The 25,261-nt window shown below is 48.8% G+C and overlaps 1 protein-coding gene across 2 annotated transcripts in view; it reads right to left on the bottom strand.

Moving 5' to 3' along the window:
• The window catches only part of GALNT2 (polypeptide N-acetylgalactosaminyltransferase 2), a 199,660-nt gene that overhangs the window by 144,782 nt on the left and 29,617 nt on the right, over nucleotides 1–25,261 (bottom strand). The window contains exon 1 of one of the 2 annotated variants that reach the window (XM_046653230.1): nucleotides 4,953–5,050. The exons of the other annotated variant lie outside the window; for it this stretch is intronic. The gene's annotated coding sequence lies outside the window, so the exon portion shown is untranslated. Of the gene's footprint in view, nucleotides 1–4,952; nucleotides 5,051–25,261 lie in introns of those variants that run through there. 2 annotated transcript variants of the gene reach the window in all.

Below are 25,261 nucleotides of genomic sequence, written 5' to 3'. Positions count from 1 at the left end.
CGGCACGCGGCTACAGAGTGAGACGGTGTCATGGTCTTCAGGAAGAAAGGGCCTACAGAAGTATCACTGATCATCCAGAAAATCCTCTCCACTGACTCCAAATATCCAGGACATGCCAGGTGGAGCTGCTCGGAAAGACATCAAGACACGAGAAGCCCGGACGGTTGGGGAAAGTACAAGGTGCTTTGGTGCTAAAAGGTGCTGACCTGGATTTGGGAAGCCAGAGGTTCGGGAAGGCCATCCTGAGCTAGGCCCTTTGAGGTACGTGGAAGAGTGCGCCAGCAGAGGGAAGAAGGAATTCTGGGAGAAGGGGAGATCGGAAGGGTCTGAAAGATGCTTCCCAGGCAAAGTTTATGTACTCTGACCATTCAAGCGAGACACACCCCAGAAAAGAGCAAAGTCCTCCATAAATGTCCTTAGCAAATTCCGTTCTCTATTTTAAGACAGTGTCTGCTTTTCTTTCTCCTTCACCTCCCTACCCAAGAAGTGGTGGCTCTCTGGAGACAAAGCAGAAACTAGTGGTTCCAATCCCAGTACACAGGAGCCCAGTGGGGATCTCTATTTAACAAATGGGAAGGCAGATCCCTGGTCCACGCCCTCCACCTGAGGGGCACTCTGGGGAAGAGCAGAGCACGAGCCAACTCCCAGTGACCAGGGTCATCATGAGAGCCACTGCAATCAACAGTGTCAGCACGTTCGACTGACTCTATCAATGCGGCACAATCACAGGCTCTCAGAACCCACTGTTCCCTATAACTCCCCACACACCCTCAAGCACACATGCATTTACAACTACCTGCATGTGGGGAGATGGGGAGTGAGAGAGCAGCCCTAACAAGAGGCTGGCATAGGAAAGCGGCAGCAATCACGTAGGACAGATGGCCTCAGAAGGGCAGGGAGGGTGGAAGTCGCAGCCAAGTTGCACTGTCGAGCTGCACTGTTGCCTTTGGGGCCTGCATAGTCCCCGCCCCCAAAGGCAACAAAATGGGCTCAGAGACCACCCTGTAACCATCAAGCTTCTGATGAGAAACTAATGAAGGAAAAGAAACATTGCATCTGAGGTAAACGGTCCAGTCCTATCCATTCTTGTTCCCCTACTGCAGCCCACAGGGGCCGCTGGGGGTTGGTGACTCCTCCAAGGGCAGTGAAGGCCACAGTGCACTGCTTTCAGGGTGGGACCATAAGGACATCTTCGCCTGCAAAGATGCTCTGGATTACACACCACTGAAGCAATCCTGTGGTAGCAAGGAATGAGTTACAATGCAGTAATTCACACCAGGAAAAAGGCCCTGCCCCCGCCACAGCAGGGCAGGGCATAGAAGACAAACAGCACTGATGAATGAAATGTACAACGGGAGCACACTGCCAGGATGATTAAGGCACACAGCAAGGTGCTCCAATATATCTGATTCTTTTTAAAAGCAACCTTTCATGATGAGGTTTTTTTTGGTGAGGAAGACTCATCCTGAGCTAACACCCATTGCCAATCTTCCTCTTTTTTTCTGCTTGAGGAAGATTTGCCCTGAGCTAGGATCTGTGCCAATCTTCCTCTATTTTGCATGTGGGATGCCTTGACAGTGTGGCTGATGAGTGGAGCAGATTTGCACCCAGGATCCAAACCTGCAAACCCAGGCTGCCACAGGGGAGTGTGCGGAACTTTAACCACTCGGCCATGGGGGTGGGCCCCCATAATGAATTTTAAATCAAACTATCAAGACAGCTCCCCAAAGGAGGCGAACGGGAAAGCAACAGGAATGAACAAGGAGGGCCAGGCCATCACACGATGCCAGCACGAGGCTCACAGCAGGATTTAGAAGGAGCCCCTGACCCTGTCCCTCTTTCTGAAGGAAGTGCCCCACGGCTCAATGGGAGGGAGCATTTGTTTTATAGATCTTTCTCAGGCTGTAGTGCTGTGAAAATTCCAACATCCACCAGAAAGGTGGGGAAGACTCCCCGGCTCTTCCATCAACCCACTGCAGGAAGAGGAATCCCAGACTGAACAATTAGGCTGTGAGTGCACAGGAATGGCTTAGATCTGGGAACAAACATCAGCCACACCAACCCTCTTCTCCTCACTCCAAGTCCTGAGGGAGACAGCTGTCAAACTCTGCAACCCTGGGCACTACTCACCATGTGCTAGATGTCGTCACCCTGTGGTCTGCCTCAGGAAAGTGTACCACAGAGGCCATATAACCTGCAACCTAACAGCCCAGGCACTCATACAACTCAGACACGTGACTGACTTTAGCCTGCCTGGAGCATGCACTCTGAGGTGCTGTTCTCATTCCTGCTCTTTGGCCCAGGGACACTGACATATTTCTACCCACCGTGGGCCAGGATGGGGGAGGGGCACTCTCCTCCTCACTCCAATCCAATCAGAGCATCAGCATCCATTAGTGCTCAACTGAGGTCCCTTTATAATCTAAATCAAAGAGTCACATGGTTCCTTGTTCTGCAGGCTCCTCGTCCCATTCACACCTACTTCCTCATGGCATCCCAGGGAGCTCCTGAAGCCTGCAGCCAATCTCCCCTCCTGGACAACACCTCTCATCAGGCCCCTCTGTGCACTTTGCAGAGGGGTACCTGTCCCCCACAATCTGGACCTGCCCATGCCGCCACTCTAGACCTTGTTCCCACAGCCCACTCACAGCAGGGTTACTGCACTCACCCCTCCCCAGGCACTCCACTCCATGAAGTTCCCCATCTCAAGGTCTCTGCTCAGGCTGTCCCATAAGCTAGGACTGTCCCCTGCCCATCAACCCTGCCAGGAAATACACTCTTACCTGGATAATCCCCCTCATCCTTTAGGTACGGCTCAGGGATCTCTGCTCCAAGAGGCCTTCCAACACCCTCCCTCCCCATCAGTCCATTAGGGGTCCTTCCTCTTTCCCTTTAACACCCCGTGCACCCATCCTCCACCCTCCGGCCCGACCCACCACAGGGCCTCTGCCCAGACCCTGGGCGCTTGGGGAAGCTACCATACCCTACCCTACCCATTACCTGGCATATTTTAGTCACTGAGACATGGAATCGAGGGAAGAAAACACCACAGGGGGAATAAGAACTCTGCAGAAAATCCTTTTTAGAAGGGGTGGGCACACATGTTCCAGTTTTGAAGAAATGATGAATGAAGCATGATGAAAGGGTTTAAAGAGAGCTTAACTTTTCACTTAAACGGAAGGCTGGAATATCACTGTTGGAAAAGCTCTCAGAATTTAATCATCTACCACAAAGCTGCCTGTCATCCTTCACATCCCAATACAATTCTCTCATCGCCTGAAGGCAGCTACCAAACCCCCTCTAAATGCACAGCTCTCTTGCCTATCAAAACCTAGGACCTCTGATGGAAAACTCCCACTATCCCTCTATACAACTCTGGATTTTTTTCTATATTGTTGGCATTTCCATAGGTGTGATATTACAAGACACAAAACTTAAGACATCATCTTGCCCGACAGGCTCACAATCCAAACACAGTGAGTGAACCCTTCATCTCTCCTTCGTCAATCTGCCTTTCACTCCAGCCCGGCCTGCGTGACACTCCTCAGGGAGGGTGCCTGGCAAACTATAGAATCTGAAACACAGAGGGGCCTTTCACCAGCTGTTGTTTCTCTCTCCACCCCCCACCGGCTCCACACAACCTCCTTAGCCCCATCTCAGTTGGTGTGATTTGGAGAAAGAGATCCTACATCATAACTGTACAACTAGGCATCCCATTTCCATTTATGAGTGCTCCAATCTGGTACTGACTTCTAACATTTGGCAATCTTCTTTGGAAGTCTATTGAGTTCAAACATTTTACAGCCAAGAACACATAACCAGGCTTGGGAAGCCTTCACATTTAGCAAGAGAAGCCAGCTGGGTGAAGACCAGGTTACGTGACACATCAAGTCCTTCCAACTTCATCAACAAATAAAGCAAAATCTGAAGGTGGGACTATAGTCTGTTTGGTAGAGGAGAACAACGTTCACAATAACAGATGGTGGTGCAGACAAATGTGACCTTCCAGTGTTCTGGTGACTGATTAGAGCAGCTGTGTGGATTAATAACCACACATCTGGGCTCTCGGAAGGAAAGACCATATTGTACTGAATGGACCCTAACTTGCCATGGGGAGACCTGGGCAGGGCTGTTAGGATAGGTGCAGGCCCGCAATGTCCTCATTTTGGTTGCTGAATTCATGGGAAGGACTCAGGCCAAAAATTAAGTTCGAGGTTCCAAGACCCTAGCCTTTATTTCTCCAAGGACCTGAAGGAATCCAATGTGTTCAGGAACACTGGGAAAGTGCCTTCCAATCTCTCTACCAAGAACTGCCATCTCCTCCCTGAAGTACCCTGAGCCCTGGAACTAACTCCAGGGGCTACACCTCAGCTCCTTCCACACAGCACAACCACGGATTGTTCATGCTCGGGCAGATTTTACAAGAATTATTAATTAGTTTTTCTTTGACCTTTAATAACATTTACTAACAGTGCCGACAATGGGACATGCCAGCTTGTCACAAGCCCGGTGCAGCCACAGCTTGGGGCAGAAGGGGTCTTTTGGTGGAAGGACAGTTCTTTCAGCAACATTTACCAACAAACAAACATACTACATTCTTAACAGCTGATGTCTCCTCTCCTCCAGTATCTCTGTTTGCAGCAAAATTAAAGAGAAGGAAATAGTAAAATTAACTCCAAGAAAGTACCTATCAATACTTATCCTTAACTAACTTCAGCTAAATCTATGCTGGATAATATTGTTCACGTTGTACAGATGTGACGACAACATCTTTTCTTCTTTTTAAATTTGACCTGGACACGTGATTAGTTTAAGTGCCAGCACAAGTCCGAAGGATAGGGAACGACACCTTTAGCTCACCTACATGTCACCATTTGCTTTAATTACATAGGGCCTACACAGTGCACCAGGTGAATAGAATGACTAAGAACCCAACCACATGGTGTTCTCACCTCTTCAAAGTGCTTGCACGGTGTGGGTCTGGGGTCTGGTTTCTACATCACATCTGCTAAGTGGACAGGTCATTTGCAAAACTGCAGCTGCTGAGAGACTAACAAACAAAAGTTATGACCATGGGGCTAAAGTAGACAAAAGGAAACCCACAACACAATTAAAACATTTGGTTACCTACAATATAGGAGAAGGCATAAGTACACTTGCCGCCTTAAAAATAATATGTATTTTTTCCTTTTCCATGTCAACGAAAAGCCAGAAAACAAAAAAGACCTCCAAGAAATAAAGGAAAGTTCCGTCACCATGTGGGCTCAGGCAGGACAAGATGTACAAAGTGAAAGATGAGACTGAAACACGGGGAGGGGCAGCTCTCAGAGGCACGGAAGGCTCAGCAGTCTGAAGTGAACCGTGTGGGCCACACAGACGGGCAGGATCTAGTGTGGCCAGTTATTTTCAGATCCTGGAAGCCACACACCTGTGATGCTGCTGCCCTTCAAAACAGCCCCCTCGGTAGACCTCTGATTTGCCCACAAGGGTGCTATGACTCAAAATACTTGTGGAACTCGTCTCATGGCCTGGCCTCCCAGAGCCAGCATAATTTTCATCCCTTAAGGCATATTTGTTTTTTGGAAATAGCTAATAATCACTCAGAGCTAAGTGCGGTGAACAGGGCAGGTGATCAAGCTTGGGAATTTCATTCTTGGTCAGAAATTCACAGTGGGTCTCAAACAGTAAGTGTGCTTTTCTCATATGGTTCATAAACTAGCTGTGACAGTAATGTCAAAGGCAGAGCTCCAACAATGTTCTGAACAGTGACAGTGTCAGTAAATTAAGTGGGCAGCCTCCATTCAAACCAACACCTTTGAAGATCACCCCTTCCCTGAAGGCACACTTTCTGATAAGTCTATCAAATCCTGCCTTGTGACTTTATAGCTGCCCTGATATATCACTACTGCGCATCCCAACTCAACATAACCCCAAATGAGCTATTATGAATGAGAGGACACTGGGCCCTTCAACAGCTAATCAAGAAGATCACCACAACCCCGCAGAGACGTTAGCATTAGAAGGGTACATGCCAACACCCAGAGCGTGCAGACTCAAGTGTGCATTACACACGTGACAGATATACATATATACACACACCACAGATTTACAGCTCATCCCAAATCATCCTTAGTGGGTTTTTTTTTTTAAGTTTGGCACCCTGAGCTAACAAATGTTGCCAATCTATTTTTTTTCCTGCTTTTTCTTCCCAAATCTCCCTGGTACATAGTTGTATGTTGTAGTTGTGGGTCCTTCTAGTTGTGGCATGTGGGACGCTGCCTCAACGTGGCCTGATGAGCGGTGCCATGTCCGCACCCAGGATTCGAACCGGTGAAACCCTGGGCCGCTGAAGCAGAGCGTGGGAACTTAACCTCTCGGCCACGGGAGTGGGTTTATCCTAAATACAGATAATAAATTCAACGTTAATAATAGCTGAGAGCTTTAAAATCCTCTGGAGGAAAACACACACACAGCACCACCTTTCACATCATTTCACACTGACTGGTCAACTGTGGTTTTCTGGTCCCTCTATCCCTGAAAGAAAAAAATTGCATTAAAGAGGTACAAAGAAGAAACATAAGATAAAGTGCAAACACAAACATTAACACAGGACTTGCCCGGAACACTCGCCTCCTGACACACAACTTGGAAAGTTGTGGGCTCCTCAAGAAGGTTGGGCAGAGGCAGGAGCAGTGAACAGGCACTGTGCTGGGGGCCTCAAGGCCTGGGGTGCGGATTCTTTAAACCTTGATCTAACGTAAAATGAACAGTTTCAAGGGAGAGTGATGCCACTTTCTTTTCCAACCAACTATGAATGAGTTGGTCCACCAGCCCCTAGTCAATATACCTGAGAGAAGCACCAACTGCCAACTGGCACTTGTGGGGTAAAGGTTTACAAGAAAAATGGCATCTGCCACATCCCGGCAACCAGGCTGTTTATAAGAGGCAGTACTGCTCAAGAGTTAGGGTGAATATTAGAATCAGAGAGACCTGGGCTCAAATTCTAAATCCCTCCTCCACCCTTCCAACTGTGTGACCTCTGCAAGTTGCTTATCCTTTCAATGTCCCCCTTTCGGGAGCTGTACAAAACAGGCTGTACGATAGCTCGTGTCCTCCCAGAGCGGTCAGGACTGAATCTGTGGACCGCTAATGCGCTCAGTGCAATGCCTAGGACACAGCCAGCTTCTTCCTTAGGATGAATTCAACAAATTATCCCAACATAACCCTCCTCCGAGGGGCACAGACAGCACTAACTGGTTCTAAAGGTGATACCATCCATCTTCAAGAGGACCAAGATGAAGGAGGATATCCGCCCAGAACTAAGATACTGCTGTTCTCCTACAATAAAAATAAAGCCTTGCAAAATGCACGCTGGCCTAAACCTCTCTTCTTCAATCCCCACCTTGAGTACAGCCATGTGTCGCTTAACAACAGGGACATGTTCAGAGAAATGCGTTGTTAGGTGATTTAGTCATTGTGTGAACGTCATAGAGTGTACTTAGACCTAGACAGTATAGCCTACTACACACCTAGGCTATATGGTACTAATCTTATAGGACAACTGTTATACGTGGTCCATTATTGACTGAAACATCATCATGCGGCAAATGACTGTATTCAGAAACAGTGCTAGAACTCTCCTTATCAACAATGTAACCAATCAGAAAACTGATGGCAAGGAGAGATCCAGGGAATGAAAGAAGGACTGAGGCAGAAGCAGAAGAGAGGAGGGAAAGTCAAGAAAATGAAGAGGTGAGGACAGAAAGAAAAACAGAGTTGTTTGTTCATGTCTGAAAACCCTGCTGCTGCTTCTCCCAGCGCTAGGAGCTGCTTCTCCAGGGTGGTCCAGGAACCTATCACATCCTCACAGGCCTCTGCCAGCACATGGCATGCACGTGGAAAACCAACGCTCTAGCAGAAAAGAGGCAAGAGCTGGAAGCGGACATCCAGATCCAGGGAGGGTAAAAGGAAGTGGCTCCATCCCATGTGGACAGTGGCTCCAGCTCACTGCTATATGATCACCCCTACATACAGGACAGGACAGAAGGGCCACATGCTTGGCATGATGCAGTATCACGGAGGAGCACCTGGTGTGTCTCCATTCTCAGGGAGGCTTTCGAGATATCTGGAGAAAGATGAGAGGTCCTAAACCAAGGTGAACCAATTCCTAGCCAGGAGTCCACATCTAAGTTTGCCTATGAGCCACTCAGCCTCTCAAACAGTTAAGGGAGTAACTGGAAATATTATTTTAACCACAGGATGGAAGCTGAGACTTGGTCATGTCTGGCCACATGTGATGACCTGGGGCCGTGAGCACTGGGAAGAAATTTACTGGAGTGTGTGTGCGTATGTGTGCATGTGTGTGAAAGGTTTCGCTCCCAGGTAGCCTGGGGAAGACAGGAGCATTGACTACTGAGTCCTGTGAATGGAAGGGCAGAAAGGAAGCTGAAGGAGCATTTCCATGTCCAGCTCTGAGCCATAAGGGCCTAAATGGAGGTGTCCAGCTAGCACAGGAACACCAGAGGGGAGTAGCACACGGGCTCCATTTGAACATGGAACATAGTGTTCCACAAAGCAAAGACTCCGGGAATGTACTTCAGGATTGAGGCACCAGGAGGGTTTGCAGCTTGGCAGCTCCAGGAGACACACCCTTGGCAGGGACCTCATCGTTCTCAGGAAAAGTCCTGGAGAGGGCTGATAAGGGCGAGGGTGACATCCACAAGGCAGGCCAAAATGTATCAACGTCAAAAGGCTGTTCTGAGCAGCCCCCCTAGGACCACTAGAACCAAATGGATGGGACTCTGGGAAGAGACAGGGGTTCCATTACTATATAACCTTATTATAATATTGGCAGGGGGTGCGGGAGAAACTCAGGTTAGCCTTCAGAAACCCCTTGCAAACCTGATGAAGTTTTAGTCAACAAGTGTTTGCACTCAGATGACCTATTCTGGGAACTAAGAATCCAAAGATGAACTAATTAGACACTGACCCTTGGACACTTACATCTTAGGTAAGAGGAAGGACCATGCAGGTGACAGACAATTGCGATATATGGTGGCCATGCTTGTAGAAGTATCAGCCAGGTGCTAACAGGGCACAGGGGAGGAGCAGGAATAGTCAGCTGCCTCGGGGCCCAGAGAGTGCCTGCAAACATCACTTTCTAATCAAAGGAACCAAGGCTCTGTGGGAAAGTGGCTGATTCCAGGTCTGGGGCAGGAAATGCACAACATGACTCCCCAGACTTGTCATACCAGATAGGAAGAAAGTGATCAAAGGCTATCAGGATCACACCAAAAGGACCCAGAAGGCACCTAAAGAAGCTCTGACTGACCCAAGCTAGGATAATTTGAACATTAGTAAGATATTAACTGTCATAAACTTGAACACAAATGTTTAAATCTGTGAGTTCATGATGATACAAAACCAAACAAAACAAACGAAACATCCTATTTGGTCACCACTGACTGAAAACTGACAAATAAAAGGGAAAGAATCAAGATGTGCGTCATCCTTCCCACATGGGCGGTACCACAGGTAAGCAGACAGTGGATAGGGAAGCGTCTCCTCTACAGCAGTTTTCTAGCAAGGAAATTAAAGATGGTGGACGGAATGAGAATGCCCCAGTGCTGGGACCCCAGATCTAGGAGAACCAGGCGTGCAGCAGCCACAGCTGCTGACATCACAGGGAGACGGGCCCCAATCCAGTGGGCACCTGAGTAAACAACATCACCCACGAGGCGGGTCACTGTGCCTACCCCCCCAAAAAACAAAAATCAAAATCAAACCTGAATCTGGTTCTGCTTCTAGAGCTAACTTCCAACTTGCAGGAAATAAAGAGCACAGAGGAATTTGTTCAACCACACACGGTGGGGATGCAATCAGCAAAATCAGACTAGAAAACTGCAGGGCAAAATCCGGTTCCCTTAACAAAAAGCTGCAAAAGCAAACTAACAAAACCACAAAAACGAGACAGGGATAAAAGAGGAAGTTTTGGTAATATGAAGGAGTTTGGTCATTTTTTAAGGTATGACTTATGGTACTACGAGTTTTTTTAAGAGTCCAGTGATACACACTAAAATATTTACAGATACAAAAATGATTTCTGAGGTGCTTGAGAGGGCACATGGAGGGGGCAAGACTGACCACAGGCCATCAAGCTGAGACTCTGACGGTGACCGGGGCAGGGTGAAGGTTGTGTGGCCTTCCTAACACTATTGCCTACCAGGTACACCTGAACTTCTCTGTAAGATTTTTCTTTTTAAAAATCAGTCTGGGGGCCGGCCCTGTGGCCGAGTGGTTAAGTTCATGCGCTCCGCTGCAGGCGGCCCACTGTTTCGTCGTTTCGAATCCTTGGCGAGGACATGGTACCGCTCATCGAGCCACGCTGAGGCAGCATCCCACATGCCACAACTAGAAGGACCCATAACTAAGAAGATACAACTATGTACCGGGGGGCTTTGGGGAGAAAAAGGAAAAAAATAAAAACTTAAAAAAAAAAATCAGTCTGGACTGAGAGCAAGGGCCTCCTGGAAGAGGTGAGATCCAAATCAAGTCTTGCAGGATAAGAACTGCAAGGCTGGGATGGCATTCCCACAGAGCTGGCATGAACAAAGGCTCAGAGGTGAGCAGGAGCTTACTGGCCAGTCTGCTGTGGTCCCAATGTGTGTGTCCCCAATTCACAGGTTGAATCCTAACACCCAAGGTGATGGCTTTACAAGGTGGGTTCTCTGGGAAGTGTCATGAGGGTGGAGCCATCACAAGGGAATCAGTACCCTTTTAAAAGAGAGCTCCCTCACCCCTTGCACCATGTGTGGACACAGTGAGAAAGTGGTCATCTGTGACCTGGAAGAGGGACCTCTCAGAACCTGACCATGCTGGCACCCTGATCTCAGCCTTCAAGCCTCTAGAACTGTGAGAAGTTAATTTTGTTGTTTACTCAGTCTTGTATTTTTTATAGGAGCCCAAACGGACTAAGACTCAGTCCTTACAGGGCAAAAGGGAGAACAGCTGAGGCTGGAGAGCTGGGAAAGGCCTTTCCTCCCGAGCATCAAGCGGGAACTCTGTGATGGGGAGCCTGGTCATATTTGTGATTGAATTACTGCAGGTCACTCCGGTGACCCCGCAGATGGTGGCACAGAAGGGGACGATAACACGGGGGATCACCCTGCATATTCAAAATGGTGAAGCAGCACACAAGCATCCACACTACAAATTTCCCACAGAGACCAGAGGTCAATCCAACGTTCTGGATTAGACACAAAAAGTCAGTCAAGGTCATGTGTCCCGGGTCAGCTCATCATGTCCACCCCAGCAGGCCAGTCACTGCGTCAGATCCAGGACTGACCAGGTCAATAGAATCCCACTGACTCAGTCAGCCCAACCCTATTTTCAGTGTTCATATTATTACAGTGCCTAGTTTAGCTCAATCACCCTACTCTAGGCAAGAAATCCCTCCTACCTCACTACCACTTAACAATAATTCTTCCAAAGATATAGAGGAAGTAACATGGAAAATGTCTGCCAATTTATTATCCTCAAATACCTTCCTGAATTTCACAAAGGAAGATTCACTTGGGAAAATTCCTTCACAAGTGACAGTTTGAAGCTACCAGGTGACAGCAGAGAAAGGAGAGAATGACTAAACCTCTCACTAAAATGAGGTGTGAAAACATCAGGAAACTAAACTGAAAACCTGATATTCAATGTGGTCAAAAAGGAATCACTGCGGTCCATTTCCAGAAATCTCAGATTACCAAGGACACGGTTAAGTGGGTGGGAACCTCCAATTCCAACTGAAGCCAGCTCTGAACTGAAAGGAAATACATGTTCAAACTGGCTTCCCTTAAAATGAGACTCTGACCCTCGAGGCCTGTAACCCACGGCTTTCATTCCTGTCATGTCAAGTGCTGCATGGAGATGAAGGCCTTCGCCCACTGCCTCACCCTGTGCACCAGACACACAGCACACGTTGACATTAGTCTACAAAAAAGAAACTCAGTGACTTGCCCTTGGCCATAGTGATGAGTCACAGTGGCACCGGGAAGAGAGGCCTCCCACCTCCCAAATCAGTGCTCCAGCCCACAAATCCAGCAGCACCAGGGCCCTCTTCCCCTAAAAGCACCTTCACAGGGAACATGACCTCTTATCTAATCAGGCACAAATAAGGTTACATCACTCCCTGGGCTCTGAGGGCAACAAGAAGAGTGTCTGAAATCCCAATGCTCTCTGCACTGGGGAGAGTCTGAACAGGCACCATCAGCCATAAGACACATAGCTCCTAAACGCCCTCTCAGCAATGATCCCTCCCCTCCAGTCTTAAGCACCTTGTACAGGACTGTCATTTCACCTTTGCTCAGCTCTTGCCGCAAGATGGTCTTGAGCTGTTCTGTACAGGCTTCTTGTCCTTGAGGGAGGGTCATGGCTTCTAGCCCTTTCACATCCCCACACACCCCCTTCTCCAGCACCAGAACCCAATAATGGCTTCCTGGCGAGAGTGGCTGCACCCTTTGGCTCCAGGTACAGCCTGGACACAAAGCCAGGCAAACCGGGTTGCTGAATGAAGGAGGAAAGAAGAAAAGAGGAAGAAACTAGTACAAAGACCACCAACCCTACAAGAAGAGAACAAAGCTCACCCTTCTCACCAGCCCCCCTCTCCAAGCCTGACTGGCTCAGCCCGGAGTAGAGCTCTGGACATCATCACAGTTCTGACTAGTCCAGGCCATTCCATGGTCTAACTCAGGGCTCTCTCCTCCCACCAGACACTGCTCAGGCACGGGGATCTCCTTGCAGGCAGCCTTTAAAAGAAGAGACTCAAAACCCTGCGCAGGCAAGTGCTGTGCGGTCCGTACAGCAGGTGCCACCGGAGCAGGGTGGGTGCAGAGCACCTCATCAGGCTAGAATGCACTGGAAGGAAGCCCCGTGCACGCTCACAAGCCGTGCAGGGAAGGGCAGCAGGAAGATGCCGCGACACCCAAGCAGTCTCTCCTGCGCCCCTCCCTGTGCCCAGCCATCGGGGAAGGCCAGAGTGGCAGAGCCTGGAACAAAACCCAGGACGGAGTGCCATCATCCAGGTATTTCATAGCGTCATGAAGACATTCTGTTTTCCTGGGAAAGGTACTTCCTCAGTGTGAGCTCTTGTCCTGGCTGACAGCCCCAAAGCAGACGCAGCCAGATCTGGACCTCCAAGTGCGACCTGCTCCCTGAGTAAGCCCACAGAAGACAACGTGCCACGCAGGAACCCCAATGGTACAACTACGCCTCCTCCCACTCTGCCCCTCTTCTCCCCTTCACAACCCTCACACCCACAAACCAGAGGAAAGGGTCATGCTGAAACCATTTGGAAAAGGACAGATGACAGCTCAGCTCAGAAAGAGTGGCTAGCAGTGGGCTCTGCAGCAGACTGTGCACAACCTGGGCACCTGTGCTGCCACTTCCCTCCTTCATCTCCACCTGTATCCCGTCAACTCAGGCCAGGGGACCCTCTCTGACAGAGACGGAAACAAAATGCATTCTGATCCTTCAGACTCCAGGCCAACAAAATCAAGCTACATGCTTCAGACACATGCTTTAAACGCAGGTGCTCCTAGCACCTCTGGAGGCATTGCTTCCTTTCTTTAAGAAGTCCCCCACGCTATACACACAGACTGCACTGCCATAAATCCCGCCAGATGCACCAGTAGTGAGCACGCAAGCTAAGCCAAGCCAATCGGTTCCTCCAAGGAGGTGCAGGCTCAGTCTAGGCTGGGAGGCTGAACCCAGGACCAGTAGATGTGGGAGTCCCGAAGCAGAGAAACTACCGTGCGCAGGGAGAGGATGGAGAAGCCGCCAGGCCTGGAGGAGAGCAGAGCTGGGACCTGGTGTGGCCACGGGGTCCGGGCTGTGATCCAGTCCATGGTCTGGGCTGTTTCCAGGTCCCCAGTCTCACGTGGCCTTCCGAGGCCAGCCAGCCTCTCTGCTCTCAGTAACAGGAGATGCCCCACATCCCCACAATAAATTCCCTTCTCCGCTCAAGCTGGCCTGCAGGAGGCCGCTTTTACTTGTAACCAAGAGGATCTTTTCAAAGAAGATACTTTAAAAATCAAAGACCAGAAGGAAGCTGCTGGTATGTAAATCAGGTGGCCCCCTCTCAGGTAACACAGGAAAAGAGCAAAAAACATGTCGCACCCAGATTTCAGGTCCTAAGCTCTAGATTCTGTATTCAGGATATTTTTCTCTTTCCTCAATAAGACAATCTTCCAGTTTTGATGTTGCATCAATTTCCTGAGTGAAACAGTTTTCATTTTAAGAAACTCTGGTTCCAGGCAACCTGATAATTAATTTAATGTCACAAGCTAATCACTGTGAGAGGCATAACAGCAAACTCGTTTCCAATCAACTGCTGGCCCTGGGATTTAAAAGAGTGAAAGTCAGAAGTTCAAACTTTGAAACAATCCCTGATGATTTCAGCTGGCAAAAGACAGCCTACCCGGGTTCCTGCCCGTGAGGGTGGTGTACTTTCTCAGGACGCCTCTGAACCCCGACAGCATGGTCAGTGGGAAAGACTCACCTGGGAACATACATGCATAGATGCATGCGTGCACACACACACACATGCACACACATAAACACATATTCCCACAAGTCAGGAGTGACCAATACCTTCAACTCCTCCATTAGCAGCTTCTGCCTGGTAGTGGTGCTTCCTGCATTTAGAGAGAAGACCATGAATCTTTCCCCAAAGTCCTATGGTCTGCCAGTAACTTGCCCAAGAAAACTACATACTGCAGCCTCTCCGGTCCTCCAGGAAGGTCAGGCTGATATCCAAGCCCCTCTCAACTCATACTCAATGCATCTGCATTCCCAGTCTCACTACAACCAGAAAAGTCCGTAGAAAAATCTGCTGGAGACCAAAAAAAAAAACCAAAACAGAAAAGCACAGCTGAGAGGGACCCTCAGGGCTCAGGCACAGAAGAAGTCTAGAAACCAAATAAATAATGTAACAGCAGCAGCAGCAAGCAGTGTATCACATTATTACTGTGCACAGCACACCATTCTAGGTGCTTCCGTTACTTTCACTCATTTAATCCTCACACTGCGTAAGTGGGGGAACTGAGTGGCAAAGGTCAAGCACCCCGCCTATGATAGGGCTGGGGCCCCATCCCCAGGAGCCTGCTTCAGCCACTCCATGTCCTGCCCTCGTGCAGGGCGCCCTGGCCCTGGCCCCCAGGGTTCATGACGGCCCAGTGACTCAGATAAGAACAGTCCAGAAAATTCTCTGTTCTATCCTTAGAGCATGCATAGAGCAGACACAGAGATCCTTTTTTACCCATAAAATGTCCCTACTGCACAGGAAAAACACAAATGAGGTGGTGAACAGGCAGTCACAGAACTTAAAAACCACCAAAGCATTTTTTAAAATAAACTATAAGCCAGATAGAACCAGAGGGACCACTCAACTTAAAAGTCATTGGAATCAATACTTTCAAATCTCCAGTCAGGTTCTCGGTGGCTTTCATCGTCACCCGGCGCTGGCAATCTGAGCAGGAGGTCGGGGCCTGGGGGGTTGGAGGAGAGTCAGGTACTGAGCTCTACCCAGAACACCATCGCCCCTCGTGCCTGCCCTGGAGGGCAGGGCAATGGAGGCTTGGGGCACATGTTGCACATGTGGTTCTGATCTACATCTCTGAATCCCACTGCAGGACACAGAAACCAACCTTGAACTATAGCTACCCATGTCCAAAAAGAGGTGAACACTGAGCACACCTGTGAGATGAATCCATCTGACCTTCTGACCTCGGGGTCTCTGCCTGCTTACTGGAGGTATCCTCCCTAAGAGCAGTCCTACCCCACCACCCTGCACCCCAGGCCGACCCTGGGCCTCCCATCTTTCTTTCCCGGTTCACCCTGGCTCCAGTGTCAGGCCATGCTTCATAAACTTCCTCCACTCCCATACACTCCCTCAAGACCTTCTGGAACTGCCCACTCGGGTGGCCAACTCCAGGTCTTCTGCAACCAGCCAGCCCTACTCTCCTCTTCCTCTCCAAAGCACACCCTCTCGCACTCCAATCCCAACATCATTCAACCTCCAAGGCCCCTCCTCCCGTGAGAGCCATACCTCCCTACCCGTTCTCACCGCCAGCCTCTGTGAGCAGCACAGGTTATCCACTCCAGAGGCCTCCTGCCACACTGGGCACAGAGAGGTTCCCTGATGACTCATCTCTCTCACATTAAATGGGCGAAATGGTCCATGTGGTCAAATTGTCTCCACTAGTGCCAGATTGGGTTTGGGAGCCAAGCACCAAAGATTCAAAGTTTAACCCTCACTGTGCTCCTTAGGACAATGTCCTTTGCATCAAATGTCATCAGTGGACAATGGGTAGTCAATGGAGGCATGGGGCAGAGTTTTCAACATCCCAGTCAGGGCACTCATGGCTGGAAGAAATCTCTCTCACCAGCTCTCTGAAACACAACTCCCAGTCTGTAGTTAACATTTTGACCTTTCCCATGGAGTTCCTGCTGTTTCCAGGCAGTCTCCCACCTCCACTCACCATCTCTTGCCACATCCAGGGGAGTGGGAGCACCTACAGACCACCCACTGTGGGTGTGGGCTACTTTTCCACGGACTCCAACTTCACATCTGTGAAGCAGTAAAATTCTCTAATATCTTCTGCCAGCTGAAAAACACTTGCCTGCCAGATGCACTGTGCTAGGCACGGGGGGGCTCTGAGGGGGAGAGGAAGGCCCCCCAACGCCCAGCACTGCTGCTAGGCTCCTCTCATCCTGTGGGTAGGTGGGGAGAGGTCATCAGGGGAAGAAATGGGTCTTTACACAGGAAAACAGGAAGTAAACAGGATGTAGGTAGCAAGGGTCCTCCTGACTCTTCTTGGGTTCTCCAGGGTCTAGGACTCTAGGGGTCTGGAAGCTTCAGGCGCTTGGGGGGGGGGGGGGGCAGATTGTCAAGAAAAACAGCTAACATTCACTGTGCTTGGTTAGTACCAGCATTGAGCTAACAAGACTTTGCGTGCATCATATGAAGCAGGTGTCTATACTTCCCTCCCTTCACAAGTAAGGAACCGAAGTTTGGACAGATGGAATGGACCGTGGAAAGGTGGCAAAGGTGGCCTTGAGCATGGCAGGTCAGACTCCAAGTCCACTGGTGAGCAAGACAGCCGCCACCCCACGGAAGAAGGAGGCAAGGCCCCCGTGAGCCAGCCCACCAACTGCAAGAAGGGGGTGAGAAGTGGTTAGCTCATCTTGCTGCATAGCCCTTTGTCAAAATATCCGGAAGGGCTCCAGCTGTGTTAGAAGAATTTGAAGCAAGAGATGCATGCCCGTGTCTGGGCAAGAGAATTCTATGGGAATTTCTAGAGTTCTCCCACCCCCAGGGCACTGTAAAGGTGGCAGTGACTGAGAGGGGCCACTGGGGGGGCATGAACCTGGAAGGGCCATTTGGGGCTTCCTACCCCAGCTGCCCAAGCCCACAGGGAAGCTGCCCCTCCACATGCCAACCTTAAAGACCAGGGCCTCATTTTACTGAGAGACAAGGTTATCCTTGCCTTAGAATTCTCAGAGTAGAAAATAAACAGGTGAACAACTATGCCGGGGGAAAGTAACCAAATACTATGTGAGAAACAGAAAAAAGCTCTGACAGCAACAGAAGGGTGATTTATTTTACAGCAATGCTTCTTCACCTTGGCTGCTGATGCCTGTCCCTTGCCTCCCCAAGAGATTCTGATGTAAGTGAGGGCTGCCCGGGCATCAGGCCTTCCGTCGAAGAAGCCTCTGGGTTTTCTGTTGCCAAAGTCACTCCTTGTTCCTCGGGGGTAAATGTGGTCTTGGCACATTGTACACTTCTCTTGCATGTCCCACAGGGCCTAGCACAGTCTTTTAATACAACAGGTTGGTTTCTGATGAATCTTGATGATTGATCTGCCAATCAAATGCACATCCCTAAAGGGAAGAGTTATCTTTTAATAAGTGGAGTCCGTTTATATTTCTATCACTAACCATTTAGTGTCAAACCTGAACAGCTTCCACCTGCCCCATTTCACCAGTGTTCTAAATGCCAGTAGGTCTAAACTTTACAGATGTTGGAATTTCATAATTTTGCAGCCACAGTCTTGGCCTAAATGATAATCAAGCCAAGCCACGATACATACATGGAAACCAGCCCCAGCTGGGCCAGAGAATCCACGAGCAGCCCCTGATGGATGGCCCCAAGGCATCAGCGGTCCAAGATACAGACACACGTCACAGAGGGACTGACCATGCAAATCCCTGCACATGGCAAGGTTGCCTTCCACAGTGCTGGTGGCCCTATTCCTGCTGACCTCTCATAGGTCCCTGCCACACCTCCACAGGGAGCATGCAGGGGCCCATGCATGGCTGCTGCTGCCCACCTGCTCTGCCTCCCACTGCCTGCTTAGCATTCAGAAGTAGAGAGAACACCTGGGCGTGCTTAGGCACCAGTCAGCTCACCCTGTATTCTACAGCATCTGGCAAAAATTTACCCCTTCTAAGAAAACCTCCTTAAGCAACTAGATCCCATTCACAGGACTTCTGTAGCAGCCTCTCTTAAGGGAGACACTTATCTTAAGGGAGCGCTTTTAAATGCCAGGGAAGGCCCATCAGTGGAGTGTGAAATCAGTTCAGTGGGTTGAATCCTCACATTTTCTCATGAGACAGAAAAACAGGATTGACAGTGCATCTAGAAAGGATAAGGATGGATGGACAGATTCCACCTTCAAAAGAATTAGAAAAACTCTTCTAGAATATCTTTATTTTGAGCTTATGCCTATGTTTGATTAGATGGCTCTTTCAGGACTGTCCCCACTGCTCCATGGACAAACAAGCTCCTGCGGCTCAGAGTGAGAGTCCCGGGGGCAATGAGCTTGCCTTCTGCTGCTGGATTTACCCTAACCTGCTATCCTGTCTTACACAAGCCAGTGAACCAGATGAATGTGTTGGTTCAAACCTCAGCAACACTCAGCAACACCAACTGCAGCACTTCACAGTTTACACTGGTTAACACCCATCTGTCTGCATCTGCATGACACACAGTCTGCCTAAGGCTGCAAAGCCAGCAGGGCAGTGAGTCCAAGACTCACAGCTCCCAAGAAGCAGCCTTGCTCCCAGCCACAGCCCCCTAAGAGACTGCTCAGGCTCCGCTTCTCTGTTCCTTGACCTGTAATTCTGATTTTTTTTTTTTTTGGTGAGGAAGATTTGCACTGAGCTAACATCCATTGCCAATCATCTTCTTCTTTTTGCTTGAGGAAGATTAGCCCTGAGATAACATCCATGCCAATCCTCCTCTATTTTCTATGTGGGAGGCCTCCACAGCACAGCTGATGAGTGGAGCAGGTCTGCACCCAGGATCCAAGCCTGCGAACCTGGGCCACCGAAGCAGAGCGTGTGGAACTTTAACCACTCGGCCATGGGACCAGCCCCCTGTGATTCTGATTTTTAATGTCTCAAGTCTAATGAGATTTTTAGACTCATTAGAACATCTTCTAGGAAGATTTTTTGTTTTAATCATTCACATAAACCACCCTCTAAAATTCCTGCTCCAGTAGCAATATGTAAACCATTTCTAGTCATGGGTAACCCATTTGGAAGTTTAAAGAGCTCTATAATTCTCTTTTCTTTAATCAACAGTTTAAACCATACACACACACACAGTCTGTGAGAAGAAATTACAATTCTTTTTCCTCACTAGAGTCACCTCTCAATCTGTACCAGCAGCTGATCCCCTACAAGGATGAAGTAACTACCTGCATTTATCAGTCACTGAGCCATCACCATTCCTACCTCCAACTCTGCAAGTCACCTTGCTACAACGTTGACAATTTTCTATTTCCAGAGCACCCACTCTGCGGGCAGTATGCAAGCTTCTGAAGAGAGGGCCTGGGAGCTGCCTCTCTGGCACTGCAGTCTAGGTTCCAGAACCAGCTTCCTTTGGTTGAATCCTGGGCTCAGGGACTCCTGCATTGCTGTGACACGCCCACAGGTAAGTCTCAAGAATGCCAGGGCTCCTCCACTATATCACTGAAAACACGCAGGTACTGATATTGCCTTTTTCATGGCGTTGTTATAAGGATTAACTGAGGTGATGCACATAAACAGGATGAACTTAGACATTATCATCCAACCTGAAACACTCGTCAGAGTGAAAACGAGCATGCTAATCACCACACAGGGGAAGCAGACGTGACCCAGGACACCAGCACATCCAGTCAACCTGTTGACTGAGGACTCGGCTCGGTGCTTAGCAGGAGTAACTGTTTAAATGAGGGCTGATGACAGGAGAAACCAAAAGTAAGAGGAGTATCAACAAATGTACTCCTGAAAATGTCCAGCCAATAGTAAATGCGTAACCATTATTCATTACCGTCTTGCTGCCATCTCAACCTGCAAAGCCTTTGATGTGAAATAAAATGAACAAGGAACAAAGCTAAACACAAAACAAAGCACTGAAGTGACAAGCTCAGGTGGTCAGGTCCAGGGCACTGGTTTCAGTAAACTGCAGGGATGAGGAGCATCAGGTCCCCAGAGATCCACCCGGAGCCACAAGGCCACACCGGCTCCTAGACACAAGTGCTCCACCACCATCTCCACCAGAGCCACCCCTCACACTGGAATCTTTGGGCAGTGGAACACCCTCCCCTGCAGGCAGGGCCAACCTCACACAGAAGAATAAACAGAGATACGTGGGGCATCATGAGATGAGAACACAGAACTCTGCTATCACTCAAAGTCCAGGAAACAGAGCAGATAATGCCTGGAAATTCTGCAGCACATTGCCCTGAGCAAAAAGAGCTGGCAAGCTCCAGTTCACAAAGTCTCCAAGGGGTTAATGTGCAACTATTGCACAAGACTGGCTTCTAAGAAGTCAGGTTCGAAGACTGGACTGACATAAATGAATCATCTTTATGGCATTGGCCAGGACTGCTCTTGGGGCACGGAGGAGGGGGCTGAGAATAAAGATGAGTGGGAAGAGGTTGGAGAGATAAAGCGTGTGTGCCAACGGGCACTGGATTCGGTGTCACACAAAGCTAGGTCTCTGCCACTTACCAGTTGTCCATCTTGAACAAGTCATTCAGCCTCTCTCTGGGTGGTGGCCCCCAATGTGTAAAATGGGGAGAATCATCCTTATGAGCCAGTAGGACATTAACCCCAAAGCAGAATACAAACACAGTATTAGTCTCCTGTAAAGCCACAGTGTGATGACACTGATGGAAACCCTCATCCATGCTGACCACCACAAGTTATAAAGTACACCAGAAAGAAGATGTTCCCACAGGGGCTTAATTAAGCAAAAGGAACATGGGTCACTGAATCTAAGACACCGTCAACTGCAGGTCGCACCATTAATTTTACATACCACTTAGGAGGAAAAATGCTATCAACTAAACCATGAAACACCATCTATTGTAAGATGCATCCTGATTTCAGAGACGTTAAAATGTGATGGAAAAATGTACATTTTAGAACCAACGACACACAGTATGATAAGGACCCGAGGGGGGCCCTAGAGCTCAGGGTCTGGCCTTGATTGGACAATGTCCAAGCTCAGTTTGAGCCTATTGAGCAGTGGATGTCCAGTGGCAAATGCTCTTCAATAACCCCTAGGAACCTGTATGAATTCTAGACTCCCCGCCCCTCATGGGAGATTCTGAGCAGTGGATCTGGAATGGGGTCTGGGGACCCCTTTTTCAAAGCTCTTCAGGTGACACATCACACAGGCCCTCCACTCTCAAAGGAATAGACTGGAGAGGGTTCCTGCCTCCCACTGGCCAGTCCTCCCTTGCCCCATCCCACTGCCATGCCCTGGCCTGAGAAACTGCAAAGATGTTTCCATGCCCAATGCCACACCCTGTGCCACCCAGGGGAAAAAAGCCCAGCTGAGCTAAGAGAAGGGATCTAGCCACACAATGGCCCCCTCTCCCCGCTCTCCCCCAACCTCTGGCACTGGGACACAGCTTTGGTGAAGAACAACTGAGCAGAACTAAAGTTGTGGATCTAAATACACAGTACCATTCTGTGGCCCTCCCACGCTTCCATTCCTGTTGAGTTTCTCTTGCACCTTTCCCCCAACTCTGATTCATTTTCTGACTATGCAGTTGCAAACCTCCATTTAGAACGGAGAGAACTGAAAGCATCCTGTGTGGCATTTCCCTAAGTCAGCTGTGACTCAGCTGGCAAAGCCCCAAGTGCCTTTACCATGACGGAAGAAAGCGTCTTCCTTCTGCCCCTCTATTAGCTCAGTGAGCAGCAAAAACCAGTAATAACAGGTCAATCACAGCTCACAGGGGCATGTGCCCGTGCCTCCTGGCATCAAGGGAAAGAGCAGAAATGTAGCCCCTTCCTCCCAGCTCTGCTAATATTATTTACATACTGAAGCAATAGGGGACATGGGTGGAACTCCATGGCCGTGAATTACACATTCCAGGATTTCTGAAGCCTATTAAGAAAGGAGAGTCTAAGTGGTGCAAGCACAAAGCAGCTCCAGCCACCTGTTTCATCCGTTCACCCCCACTCTGCACACCACATTATTTGATGACTCAATGCGTCCAACTAGGTAGGGGGTTCTAAAGTTTCCCATTTCTGATGCTAGAGAGCCAGGAGGCTGAGGTTGCAGATTATCAGGCTAAAATTACAGCCATCTGTGAGACTCACCAGCTATTCCACCACGAGAAGAAAGGGATTCCCCAGCCATCTATCTATGCCCAAATCCCCCAGAAGATACGGTTTCAGCTTTTTTTTGATAGTGGTTACATTAAGTTTTGAAGAAAGGAGCAGGAGAGACACTAGGTGAGAGAGCCCTGTGCCAAATAAAGTCCGAGCCCATCTCTCCTGTCTCCCGCAGCACTTCCAGCCCCAGAGCCCACCAGCCCACGCAGGTCCAGCATCCTCACTCCACATCTTTGGAGAGCACAATAAGAAAAGCCTAAGGATGCTCAGGAGTTAGAGGAGAAATGCTGCTCTTTACTGAGCAGGTGCACAATGCATGACTATTATGATGAGTGCACAGTGAGCTCTGGCTGAATCAGTTAGTTAAACTGAACACACGGTTCTTTGGGATAAGCTCTATACCCTGAGTAAGGAATTCTGCCAGAGAAGGTAACTCACTCCAAGAGATGCTGAGCAAAAATCAGCAGAAGGTCAGGTAAGAGCAACTCTTGCCAAGTAAATAACTAGGGGAAGGCAAGGAATAAATAACACTCCATGACCTAATCAGGGGTTTGTCTAAACTAGCTAACTAGTTCCAGAACTGAGACCAAGATCAGGGTTAACTTCAACAGTGCCTACATGATAATTATGTGGTTTTGGTTTTTGGGGGTTTTTCTAAGCCACCCACTTCTCTCCTTAGAGCCACACACAAAATCCTGCAAGAATCTCTCTCCTGGGAGCAGACATTCATCCTTGGAGAGCCCCATTGATACAGAAAGCCTCTGCTGCCCACTGCCATCGGCCCCAAATCAGGCAGGAGGTAAGCTAGCTGGCATTTCTTCCCGACCCTAAGGCTGAAGACAGAAACCTGTGTTCCTGGCTGTCGACGTTTGTCCAGAAAAGGCGGCAGGTGTGGGAAAGCATCTCCACGCTCAACCCTGTTGCCAATTCTTGCTGAATAAAACATAATCACCTTTGCACAAAAGCAGCATAGTCGCCCATGGATACAAAATAAACCAAGGTGAAGACAGTAAAAGCCACACAAAAGTACTCTGACGTGCAAATTGTGACTCCATAAATGTTATTAAAATCTATTAAAGGAGCCCGTCTAGTGGCGCGGTGGTTAAGTGTGAACGTTCTGCTTCTCAGTGGCCCGGGGTTCCCCGGTTTGGATACCGGGTGTGGACATGGCACTGCTTGGCAAGCCATGCTGTGGCAGGCGTCCCACATATAAAGTAGAGGAGGATGGGCACGGATCTTAGCTCAGGGCCAGTCTTCCTCAGCAAAAAGAGGATTGGCAGCAGATGTTAGTTCAGGGCTAATCTTCCTCAAAAAAAAAATCTATTAAAGGGATTTTGGACTCGAAATCTAAGGAACGATTATTAAAACGTAAAAGGACCAAAACTCTCTCTCTATCTCTGACAATACCTGTTTTAAGCAATCGTTTTTCTGGACAGCCTCGCTTAGGAGGAAGTCAAGGCTGTTACAATTTCTCCAAATGCAAACTTTACTAGGATGGTAAGAATCTCTTCGTGCAAAGTGCTGTGTTCTAAACACAATACCAAGAAGACCAACAGACCTTGCTCTCAGCCTCAAAATGACCTACACAAAGCAAAGTGTCACTTCTCCTGGTCCCACAGAGTCCTCAAATAATACCCGGCTCCACACTACTTTTGAGTATTCTCGTTCTTCTCCCAAGGCTCACTCTCTCCACTGCCCCTAAAGGAAAGTCCCTTAGCACTTCCACTGTCACAGCAACTAGAATGTTTTCAAGCTCTCTACTACCCAAGATACTCTTTGTTATTTCCACCTTGGAATCAATGTTTCCAGTAATGCCTATGAAACAAACTGGGAGTGACTTAGTTTGTTCTCTCTTTAGAAAAAAAAAGCCACAAGCTCTTTCTAGTTATCAGGCCAAGCACATGTCATTCCAACCAGATGCAGACGGGTTTGTTACAACCAGCCAGTGCAGCCTCATGTCAGATCAATGAGCGATTTCCACCTGGCTTTTGCCGACACCAATACTTCAAAGACCCTGAATTGGGAACCCGTGAGGTATAAACCTTCCCCACAGAACGACAGCTGCTGCAAGCTCTTCCAAAAAAATAAACCGAGAATTCTAAAACAGGACATTATCCCTTTGGGCTTATCATCTCAGAGAGACACAACTTCACTCTTAAAACCGAATTACTGCATTTATTTTGAAGATGCAGTTGCTGTCTCAAGCAGAAGCCCCCTTATGATGCTCCACGCCTGCATTTACAGCTTGGAAAATCCAATGTCCAGCCAAGGGTGCCAGGGCGCCCAGCATCAGGCGGGCTCTGGAGACTCAACAGTCAACAAGACATACTTGCCCTCAAAGGGCTTCATCCAGTCTCGCCTTTTCTGACTTTAAAAGGAAGAGTCAAGCCTGTTTTTCAGGGGAAAAAACTGCTTCATCTAAGAAAGCAGAAAAAGTTTTGAACCTCATAAACCCTTAAGACTCACCAGCACCTAAAGTTAGCCCCTCTGATAGATAACTTTTCTTTGCACTTTTACACAACGCACATGGCTCACCACGAAGGGCGACCCATCCTGTGCCAGGCAAGAAAAGCACACAGGAAAGGAGGGAGAG

Source organism: Equus quagga, chromosome 2 (genome assembly GCF_021613505.1).
Source record: "Equus quagga isolate Etosha38 chromosome 2, UCLA_HA_Equagga_1.0, whole genome shotgun sequence".
In the NCBI taxonomy this organism is placed as follows: Eukaryota; Metazoa; Chordata; class Mammalia; order Perissodactyla; family Equidae; genus Equus; species Equus quagga.
Note: the sequence above shows the minus strand (reverse complement) of the source record. Positions and strands in the feature narration are given on the sequence as shown.